The 12,278-nt window shown below is 39.4% G+C and overlaps 1 protein-coding gene across 1 annotated transcript in view; it reads right to left on the reverse strand.

The window, feature by feature from the left end:
* DNAH3 (dynein axonemal heavy chain 3) overlaps positions 1-12,278 on the reverse strand; it is a 236,259-nt gene that overhangs the window by 79,214 nt on the left and 144,767 nt on the right. The window lies entirely within an intron of this gene.

Genomic DNA, 12,278 nt, shown 5'->3' on the forward strand with positions numbered 1-12,278 from the left:
TTTTCAATTGAGGTACAATTGACAAAGACTATATTTGTTTCAGGTATAAAATGTAATGATTCAATTTTTACACATAGTGAAATGATCACATTATAAAATGACTATAATAAAGATTGTATATATTAATATATAATGCATGTAATATTAAATGATCCAGGGACTTCCCTGGTGATCCAGAGGTTAAGAATTCACCTGCCAGTGCAGGGACACCGGTTGGATTCCTGGTCCGGGAATATTCCACCTAGGACAGAGCAACTAATCCTGTGCACCACAACTACTGAGCCTGAGCTCTAGAGCCCGCAAGCCGCAACTACTGAAGCCCGTGCGCTGCAGGACCTGTGCTCTGCACCAAGAGAAGCCACCACAATGAGAAGCTTATGCACTGCAACAAAGACTAGCCCCTGTTTGCCACAACTAGAAAAAGCTGGCACACGACAATGAGATACCCAGGCAAGACAACAAAGACCCCGCATGGCCAAAAATAAATAAAAAATAACTGATCCTATTCTTATAAAATCCATCATCATACATAGTTAGATTTTTTTTCTTTGTGAGGAAAACTTTTTTAAAACAAGCATAGTTGATTCATAAAGTTGTGTTAGTTTCAGAGGAGATTGGGTACATTTAGGGTGGTATGGTTGCAGACTAAAGCTGTGTTAGTTTCAAGTGTACAGCAAAATGATTCAGTTATATACAAATATATATATATAACCATATACATATATGTATATATGAATATAAATATAGCTATATATATAGCTATATATATATAGCATATAAATATATAATTTTCAGATTCTTTTCCATTGTATATTTTTATGAGATATTGAACCGTCCTATATAGCAGGTCCTTGTTCTCATCTATTTTTATTTATAGTAGTGTATATATGTTAATCCCAAGCTCCCAATTTATCCCTCTTAACCCATTACCCCTTTGGTAACCATAAATTAGTTTTCTATGTCTGTGAGTCTTTTTTTACAAATAAGTTCATTTGTATCATTTTTAAAAATTCCACATATAAGTGATATCATATGATATTTGTCTTTCTCTGTTTGAATTCACTTAATATGATAGTCTCTACGTCCACCCATGTTGCAGTAAATGGCATTTCATTTTTTTCTCTGAGTAGATTTCCATTGTATGTATGTATGTGTGTGTATGTGTATATATATATATGTGATATATACATATATATCACATTTTCTTTATTCATCTATCGAACATTTATTAATAGGTTGCTTCCATGTCTTGGCTGTTTTGTAAATAGTGCAGCCATTATTATTGGGGTACATGTATGTTTTTGAGTTATATTTCTCCAGAAATATGTCCAGGAGTGGGGCTGCTGGGTCATATGGTAACTCTATTTTTAGGGTTTTCAGAAACCTCCATGCTGTTCTCTGTAGTGGCTGCCCCAGTTCACATTCCCATCAAAAGTGTAGGAAGGTTAATTTTTCTTTCACACCCTCTCTAGCATGTTATTTGTAGACTTTTTGAGAATGTCCCTCTGACTGGTGTGAAGTGATACCTCATTGTAGTTTTCAATTTCTTTAATTAGTGATATTGAGTATCTTTTTATGTGCCTGTTGACCATCTGTCTGTCTTCTTTGGAAACATGTGTCATTAGGTCTTCTGTCCATTTTTTTTTCCTGATATTAAGTTGTATGAGCTGTTTGTATATTTTGGAAATTAATCCTTTATCAGTTGCATTTTTTTTGCAAATACTATCTCCCAAACTGTAGGTTGTCTTTTTGTTTTGTTTATGGTTTCCTTAGCTGTGCAAAAGCTTTTAAGTTTAATTAGGTCCCATTTTGTTTAGTTTTGCTTTTGTTTCCATTATTCTAGGAGATCAGTCTAAAAATGTATTGCTGCGATTCCTGTTAAAGAGTGTTCTGCCTGTATTTTCCTCTAGGAGTTTTATAGTATCCACTCTTACATTTAGGTCTTTAATCAATTTTGAGTTTATTTTTGTATATGGGGTTAGAGAATGTTATAATTTCATCCTTTTACATGTAGTTCTCCCGTTTCTCCAGCACCATTTATTGAAGAGACTGTCTTTTGTCCATAGTATAGTCTTGCCTCCTTTTGTTGTAGATTAATTGACCATAAGTGCATGGGTTTATTTTGGGGCTCTCCATCCTGTTCCATTGATCTATATGTCTGTTTTTGTGCCAGTACCATACTGTTTTGGTTACTGCTTTTGTGGTATAGTCTGAACTCAGGGAGCATGAAGCCTCCAGCTATGTTCTTTGTTCTTTGTTCTCAGGATTGCTTTGGCAATTCTGGGTCATTTATGGTTCCATATAAAATTTAGGATTACTTGTTTTAGTTCTGTGAAAAAGTCATTCGTAGTTTAATAGGGATTGCATAAATCTGTAGATTACCTTGGGTAGTGTTTTAACAATATTGATTTTCCCAATCCAAGAACATGGTATACCTTTCCATCTGTTTGTGTTGTCTTCACTTTTTTTCATTGGTGTCTTATAGCTTTCACAGTATGGGTATTCTGGCTTCTTAGGTAAGTTTATTCCCAGGTATTTTATTCTTTTTCATGCAATGGTAAATGAGATTGTTTCTTTAAATTCTTTCAGATATTTCATTGTTAGTGTATAGAAATGCAACAGAGTTCTGTATATTAACTTTGTCTCCTGCAACTTTACCAAATTTTTTGATGAGCTCTAGTAGTTTTCTGGTAACTTTAGGATTTTTTTTTTTCACTTCTTCTTTTCCAATCTGGATTCTTTTTATTTATTTTTCTTTTCTGATTACTGTGACTGGAGCTTCAAAAACGACATTGAATAAAAGTGGCAAGAGAAGGCATCTTTGTCTTGTTTCTGATCTTAGAGGAAATGTTTTCAGCATTTCATCATTGAATGTGATATTAGCTATGGGTCTGTCTCATATTGTTTTATTATGTGAAGCATGTTCCCTGTATGTCCACTTTCTGAAGAGTTTTTAATCATAAATGGATGTTGATTTTTATCAGAAGCATTTTTTTCTGCATCTATTGAGATGATCATATGCTTTTTATTCTTCAGTTTAATGTGGTATTTCACATTGGTTTGTGGAAATTGTTAAATCCTACTTGATTGTGGCATATAAGCATTTTAAGGTATTGTTGGATTCAATTTGCTAGTATTTTGCTGATGAGTTTTGCATCTATGTTCCAAAACAAATCTATTTGAGTCCAAAGTCTTTGGTCTTTCTGATTCCCCAAGCTGAGGTTGGAGGCCATGAAAGTCATGTTAAGCCTTCTGCTTATATGACTTTCTCCTGTACTGTTCAACAGCTCTGGAGTATAAGTGGAAAAAACCAGACAGGTGGTGTATTGATCCAAGGTTGGGGTTTTGCTAGGTTTGTATGGCAGGAGGAAAAGGGAAGGAGGGAGAGAAGGTGCTGATGAGAGAAAAACATGGAACAGGTGGGCCTTGGGGACTGAGCTGGAGGGGTGGACTGGAGGGACTGGTAATTAAGGAGACAGCAGAAAGGAGGGAGCAGAAGCTAGTTGTAGCAAAGCTGGAGAGTTACAGGGCTACAGGGTAGTTTGTGAGAAGTCAGGATGATTGAACTTTGATTTGCAGAGGCGGAGCAGCTCAAGGTCAAGCTGGAGTCACAGACCTGGAGATGCCTTTGTGCTGTACAGACCTGAGTGTCTGCGGAGTCTAGCAGGGACTCCCCCATCTGGGGACATTTGTGTGAACCTGATCCCAGAAGCCATGGAGGAAGAGCAGTGCCTTCCACTGGGCAACACTGATGGAGCTGTTGAGTCTCTGGGGCCTCCCAAGACTCAAACCCCAGGCTCCCCAGGTTTGGAGGCCTATGGTCCAGCACCAGGTAGCAGTAGTAGAGTGTAAATTATGGGGCAACATGTGCCCCTTGCTGATCTTGTGACGTTGGGTAAGTCATGGAATCTCTGGGCATTTTCAGGGGCTCCCTCAGTGTGGGCTGGAGATAACCTGCTCTGTATGTTGTTCCTGCTGACTTTCCAATGTCCCCTTAATATACATTATGTGAAGCAGGCTACTCACCCACTTTACTGCAGCATCTTCTTTCTGATCTTCAAACATACCACATGCACTCTCACCTCAGGGCTTTGCATCAGCTTTTCTTTATGCCTGGCAGCTTTTCCCCCTGCTCTCTACCTGGCTTGTTCCTTACCTTTCAGATCTCAGCTCAGATGTCACCTCCTCTGGGAGATCTTCCCTGAACACTTCAGGTAGAGCCCCTGAGGGTCTTCATCAACATGCCAGTGTTTTTCCATCCTTGCACTTAGTATATCTCCAATTATCTTATTCTATGAGCCCACTTATTTATTGCCTGTCTTCCTCAACTAGAATGTGAGCTCTGTGAGAGCAAGAGGATTATATCTTTTTTGTTCACTATTGTATCCCCAACAACTAGCACAGTACCTAGAACTATCTGTTAGTCACTCAGTCATGTCCAGCTCTTTCGACTCCATCAACTATAGCCCACCAGGCTCTTCTGTCCATGGAATTCTCCAGGCAAGAATACTGGAGTGGGTAATCAGTTCCTTATCCAGGGGATCTTCCCAACCCAGATATTGAATCCAGGTTTCCTGCATTGCAGGCAAATTTTTTACCATCTGAGCTACCAGGGAAGTACATAGTAGGTGCTTAGTAAAAACTACAAAGTAGGCGCTTATTGAACAAATGCCTGAGCAGACATGAAGGAAGTACACTGTAGGCCCTCAGTATCTATTGTGTAAGGTAAGAACAACTGATCCTCTTGGTGTGGGAGGACAGGTGGGCAGCATCGAGGCCCCTGGTCTCTGGCCTCTGGTCAATACACAGTGGTGATTCTGAATCACTTTCTCATTCCACCCATTCTTCCAAATACAATCACAATACTCATCCAAAATCACTCCCTATTTCCCTCACAAAAGTAACACAAAGTTCCTATGGTCCTTTTCCCCAATGAAGCTCTGCCTCTGTAATTGTTGGAAGTCTTTTTCTTTGTTGCACTTCAAGATGAGAAGTGGGAATAAGAAGAGTGTGAGTGTCTGGGAAGGACCTGGCTTCTCATCCAACCATTCCTCACTGACTCGCTGTGGGGCCCTGGATGAGTGACACCCTTTCTGAGCTGCAATTTCCTCATCTAGAGAATGCTATGAGGAGTATATGAGATATTGGTTGCAAAGCCTGCTGAAATATATATATATATATATATATATATATATATATATATGTATATTTTTTAATGTGAGAAAAACCTGAAGAGGACATGGAGGAAATACCCAGAATTCAGTGAGACAAGTGTTGGGCTGTGTGATTCACAGGAGTACTGGGCATGAGAGGCTTGCAAGTTCCATTGCCTAGCCAGCCCAGCAGCAAGCACAAGTGACTTGCTTCTTCAGGCACAGGACTCATCTATAATTGACCCAAAGAGGACAGCACTGGTGGTTGTAGGCTGTGTGTGTGTGTGTGTGTGTGTGTGTGTGAGAGAGAGAGAGAGAGAGAGAGAGAGAGAGTCTTGAGTTAGAGGGCTGAAACACTCCAATCTAAAAAAAAAATTTTTCTTGTGATGAAAACTTTTAATATCTACCCCCTTAGCAGGAGATGCTTCTTAACAACAACAACAAAAATTTTCAGCCATTAGGGCTTAAAGTCATTATAATTTAAAAAGTAATTTAATCCAACTTTGCTATTATATTTTAACTTTTCATTGTGAAAAAAAATTTAAAATACACAATGCTGACTTGAAAAAATACACAATATGAGAATTGCAAGTTAAATTTTATTTGGGGCAAAATGAGGACTATAGACCAGGAAACAGCATTTCATATAGCCCTTAGAAATTGCTCCAAAGAGGTTGGGGGTAAGGTCAGTATATATGTGATTTTGGTGAAGGGGGAGTACATGCAATCAAGCACTTTATTTTTTGCAGAATGTATCTCTGCTAGTCACAAGGAGCAGTCATCACTATGAAGGATTTTAGTGTTTTTCTAGATATGAGGAAATACAAGAATTGGGCTCATAAAGTTGGCTCCTGAAAATATCTGTCTGAAGACCCATTCTGCTAGTTTTTCCCAGAGCACAGAGTACCTCATTTCTGCTCTCTACCCTGAATTCCTTTCAGGGGTGTTTAAAATCAGCGGAAACAGCAGCATGTGATTTAATCCTTGTAGAGGTAGCTGGTAAGTACCAGTATGTAGCTGACAACAAAAAAAGGAGGATAGTATAATAAACTGCCATGTACCCATTATCTTCAACATTTTGCAACTGTTTTGTGCATTTCTACAACATCAACAACCATCATATTCATTTTCCTTCACTTCTCACTTCCTCCCTTTTCTTTCTTCCTTCTTTCTTAGACTGGAATATTTTGAAGTATATCCTGATATCACATTTCATTTGAAAATACATGTGACTCAATGTTAGATCAATTTTATTGATTCCTTTATGAACTATGATATGATAAACTCTCATTCTTCCATTTCCTCTCCTTTGGTTCTCTTTGTTGTTCTTGATGATACTGTTGTTGCTCAGTCAGTAAGTCATGACCCCATGGAATGCAACACGCCAGGCTCCTCTGTCCATTACTGTCTCCCAGAGTTTGCTCAGACTCATGTTTATTGAGTCAGTGATTCTATCTAACCATCTCATTCTCTGCAACTCCCTTCTCCTTTTGCCTTTAATCTTTCCCAGCATCAAGATCTTTTTCCAATGAACCAGCTGTTCACATCAGGTGGCCAAAGTATTGGAGCTTCAGCTTCAATACTTTCAGCATAAATCATTCCAATGAATTATTCAAGGTTGATTTCCTTTATTTTATTTATTTATTTATTTATTTTAGTTTTTTATTTTTTAAATTTTAAAATCTTTAATTCTTACATGTGTTCCCAAACATGAACCTCCCTCCCACCTCCCTCCCCATAACATCTCTCTGAGTCATCCCCATGCACCAGCCCCAAGCATGCTGTATCCTGCGTCAGACATAGACTGGCGATTCAATTCTTACATGATAGTATACATGTTAGAATGCCATTCTCCCAAATCATCCCACCCTCTCCCTCTCCCTCTGAGTCCAAAAGTCCGTTATACACATCTGTGTCTTTTTTCCTGTCTTGCATACAGGGTCGTCATTGCCATCTTCCTAAATTCCATATATATGTGTTAGTATACTGTATCGGTGTTTTTCTTTCTGGCTTACTTCACTCTGTATAATCGGCTCCAATTGACTGGTTTGATCTTTCAGTCCAAGGGACTCTCAAGAGTCTTCTCAAGCACCACAATTCAAAAGCATCAATTCTTTGGCATTCAACCTTCTTTATGGTCTAACTCACATCTGTACATGACTACTGGAAAAATCAAAACTTTGACAATAAGGACCTTTGTTGGCCAAGTGATATTTCTGCTTTTTAATACACTGGGTAGGTTGTCATAGCTTTCCTTCCAAGGAGCAAGTGTCTTTTACTTTTTCAGGGATTATAACACTGATCTTTTGTTTTGCAACTATAATTCTCCCATACCTTAAGCTCTTAGATCTCTATTTAAATAGGTTCAACAGTCAAACTTGGGTCTTTTAACACAAGACTACTTCGGTTCTTTATCTTGATTGATTAGTTGGCTGATTTAATTTTTTATTTCCAAGAAGGGACTTAAGAAGGCTCAGTTCTCTCAGATCTTGCATGTTTGATAATGTCTGCCACTTTGTATTTGAAAAGTGACTTGGCTGAGAGTAGTATTCTAATGTCACATTTTCTTTCCCTTAGAGTTTTGCAGACCATTGTTTCAGTGTTTCTTTCAGTCTAGCTTGCTGTGTAGAAGTTTGAGGCCCATCAGATATTTCCACTTTCAATGATTTTTCTTTTCTATCTGGATGCCTGATGGAATCTCTTTTATCCTGGAAGTCCAATAATTTACTCAGATTTTTTAAATCGATTATTCTGTATCAGTTTTTCTTAGAACACAGAATACTCTTAAAACTTACAGAAATACTTCTTCATTTTAGGAAAAATTTCTACATTCGTTTCTTGGTATATATTGTCTACATTATTTATTGGGGTACCTACTCAAGGAATTAGCACTGTAAGGTCTCCATATCAATCATATTCTTAGACTGTCTTCAATAGCAAGTATAGTTGTCTCAAACCTTTCCTCTAAGCCATTTGTTAGATGTCTAGATTTATATGTTTTATCTCTTGCTGGTCCTAATTTATCAGATCATTACTAATACTGTTTAGTTCTCTGTTTGTTTCTTTGGTTTTTCAATTCCTCTTTTTCTCGGATACTGTGGTTTTAACACTTCATTTACAAACTTTAAAATGATAGATTAAGATATAATTAATATATGCTATAATTCACCCATTTAAATTGTATAATTCAATGGTTTACTAAATACACATGTATGTATGAATATATTAATATTCACAGAGTTGTACGGTTATTACCATAGTCAATTTTAGAACATTTCATTACACCAAAAAGAAACCTCATAACTCTTAGCTGTCACTTTTCAAATCCTCTTCCCATCTCTCACCAGCCTGCTTGCCCCCAAGGCAACCACTAATACACTTTTTGTTTCTATGGACTTGCTCTTTTGGACTTTTCATATTAATGAAATCATCCAATAGATACTCTTATGTGATTGGCTTCTTTTATTCACCGGAATGTTTTTTAAGATTCATGCATGTTGTAGCATGCATTATTACTTCCTTTCTTTTTATTGTTGAATAATATTTAATTGTATGGATATACTGTATTTTCCCCTCCACGGATCACTGCCTTGTCATGGTGAAGGGGCTTGCACAACTCAATGAAGCTATGAGCCATGCCATGTAAGGCCACCCAAGACAGATGGGTCATAGTGGAGAGTTCTGACAAAATGTGATCCCCTGGAGGAGGGAATGGCAAACCACCCCACTATACTTGCTGTGAGAACCTCATGAACTGTTTAAAAGGACAAAAAGATTTGACACCGAAAGGTGAATCCCCTGGGTCTGAAGGTGTCCAATATGCTACTGGGGAAGAGTGGAGGAGAACTAATAGCACCAGAAAGAATGAAGTGGCTGGGCCTAAGTGTAAACGATGCTCTGTTGTGGATGTGTCCCGTCTCTTTAAGAGCTGCGAAAAGCTCTTAAAGAGATAGGAATACCAGACCATTTCAACTGTCTCCTGAGAAACCTGTATGCAGGTCAAGAAGCAACAGTTAGAACCCAGTATGTAACAACTGATTAGTTCAAGATTGAGAAAGGAGTATGACAGGGCTGTCTGTTGCCATCCTGCTTGTTTAACCTAAACACTGAGCACATCATGAGAAATGCTGGCCTGGATGAGTTACAAGCTGGAGTCAAGATAGCTGGGAGAAACATCAACAACCTTAGACATGCGGATGATACCACTTGAATGGCTGAAAGTGAAGAAGAACTAAAGAGAAGGATAGCGAAAGAGCCAGCTTAAAACTCAGTATTAAAAAAACTAAGATCATGGCATCCAGCCTCATTCAGTTCAGTTCAGTTCAGTTCAGTCCAGTCGCTCAGTCGTGTCCAACTCTTTGCAACCCAATGAATCGCAGCACGCCAGGCCTCCCTGTCCATCACCAACTCCCAGAGTTCACTCAGACTCATGTCCATCGAGTCAGTGATGCCATCCAGCCATCTCATCCTCTGTCGTCCCTTCTCCTCCTGCCCCCAATCCCTCTCAGCATCAGAGTCTTCTCCAATGAGTCAACTCTTCGCATGAGGTGGCCAAGTACTGGAGCTTCAGCTTTAGCATCATTCCTTCCAAAGAAATCCCAGGGCTGATCTCCTTCAGAATGGATTGGTTGGATCTCCTTGCAGTCCAAGGGAATCTCAAGAGTCTTCTCCAACACCACGGTTCAAAAGCATCAATTCTTTGGCGCTCATCCTTCTTCACAGTCCAACTCTCACATCCATATATGACCACAGGAAAAACCATAGCCTTGACTAGATGGACCTTAGTTGGCAAAGTAATGTCTCTGCTTTTGAATATGCTATCTAGGTTGGTCATAATTTTCCTTCCAAGGAGTAAGTGTCTTTCAATTTCATGGCTGCAATCCCTATCTGCAGTGATTTTGGAGCCCCAAAATATTAAATCTGACACTGTTTCCACTGTTTCCCCATCTATTTCCCTTGAAGTGATGGGACTGGATGCCATGATCTCCGTTTTTCTGAATGTTGAGCTTTAAGTCAACTTTTTCACTCTCCACTTTCACTTTCATCAAGAGGCTTTTGAGTTCCTCTTCACTTTCTGCCTGGAGAAGGCAATAGCACCCCACTCCAGTACTCTTGCCTTGAAAGTCCCATGGACGGAGGAGCTTGGTAGGCTGCAGTCCATGGGGTCGCCAAGAGTCGGACACGACTGAGCGACTTCACTTTCACTTTTCACTTTCATACACTGGAGAAGGAAATGGCAGCCCACTCCAGTGTTCTTGCTTGGAGAATCCCAGGGACGAGGGAGCCTGGTGGGCTGCCATCTATGGGGTCGCACAGAGTTGGACACGACTGAAGTGACTTAGCAGTAGCAGCAGTCACTTTCTGCCATAAGGGTGGTGTCATCTGCATATCTGTGGTTATTGATATTTCTCCCAGCAATCTTGATTCCAGCTTGTGCTTCTTCCAGCCCAGCATTTCTCATGATGTACTCTGCGTATAAGTTAAAAAAGCAGGGTGACAATATACAGCCTTGACGTACTCCTTTTCCTATTTGGAACCAGTCTGTTGTTTCATGTCCAGTTCTAACTGTTGCTTCCTGACCTGCATATAGGTTTCTCAAGAGGCAGGTCAGGTGGTTTGGTATTCCCATCTCTCAGAATTTTCCACAGTTTATTGTGATCCACACAGTCAAAGGCTTTGGCATAGCCAACAAAGCAGAAATAGATGTTCTTCTGGAACTCTCTTGCTTTTTCCATGATCCAGCGGATGTTGGCAATTTGATCTCTGGTTCCTCTGCCTTTCCTAAAACCAGCTTGAACATCAGGGAGTTCACGGTTCACGTATTGCTGAATCCTGGCTTGGAGAATTTTGAGCATTACTTTACTAGCATGTGAGAAGAGTGCAATTGTGCAGTAGTTTGAGCATTCTTTGGCATTGCCTTTCTTTGGGATTGGAATGAAAACTGACCTTTTCCAGTCCTGTGGCCACTGCTGAGTTTTCCAAATTTGCTGGCATATTGAGTGGAGCACTTTCACAGCATCATCTTTCAGGATTTGAAATAGCTCCACTGGAATTCCATCACCTCCACTAGCTTTGTTCATTGTGATGCTTTCTAAGGCCCACTTGACTTCACATTCCAGGATGTCTGGCTCTAGATGAGTGATCATACCATCATGATTATCTTGGTCATGAAGATCTTTTTTGTACAGTTCTTCTGTGTATTCTTGCCACCTCTTCTTAATATCTTCTGCTTCTGTTAGGTCCATACCATTTCTGTCCTTTATCGAGCCCATCTTTGCATGAAATGTTCCCTTGGTGTATCTAATTTTCTTGAAGAGATCTCTAGTCTTTCCCAGTCTGTTGTTTTCCTCTATTTCTTTGCATTGATCGCTGAGGAAGGCTTTCTTCTCTCTTCTTGCTATTCTTTGGAATTCTGCATTCAGATGCTCATGTCTTTCCTTTTCTCCTTTGCGTTTCGCTTCTCTTCTTTTCACAGCTATTTGTAAGGCCTCCTCAGACAGCCATTTTGCTTTTTTGCATTTCTTTTCCATGGGGATGGTCTTGATCCCTGTCTCCCTTACAATGTCACGAACCTCATTCCATATTTCATCAGGCACTCTATCTTTCAGATCTTGGTCCTTAAATCTGTTTCTCACTTCCACTGTATAATCATAGAGGATTTGATTTAGGTCTTACCTAAATGGTCTAATGGTTTTCCCTACTTTCTTCAATTTAAGTCTGAATTTGGCAATAAGGAGTTCATGATCTTAGCCACAGTTACCTCCCAATCTTGTTTTTGCTGACTGTATAGAGCTTCTCCATCTTTGGCTGCAAAGAATATAATCAATCTGATTTCGGTGTTGACCATCTGGTGATGTCCATGTGTACAGTCTTCTTTTGCATTTTTGGAAGAGTGTTTGCTATGACCAGTGTGTTCTCTTGGCAAAACTCTATTAGTCTTTGCCCTGCTTCATTCTGTACTCCAAGGCCAAATTTGCCTGTTACTCCAGGTGTTTCTTGACTTCCTACTTTTGCATTCCAGTCCCCTACAATGTAAAGGATATCTTTTTTGGGTGTTAGTTCTAAAAGGTCTTGTAGGTCTTCATAGAACTGTTCAACTTCAGCTTCTTTAGCATTACTGGTTGG

This window comes from Capra hircus, chromosome 25 (assembly GCF_001704415.2).
Source record: "Capra hircus breed San Clemente chromosome 25, ASM170441v1, whole genome shotgun sequence".
NCBI classification, from domain to species: Eukaryota; Metazoa; Chordata; class Mammalia; order Artiodactyla; family Bovidae; genus Capra; species Capra hircus.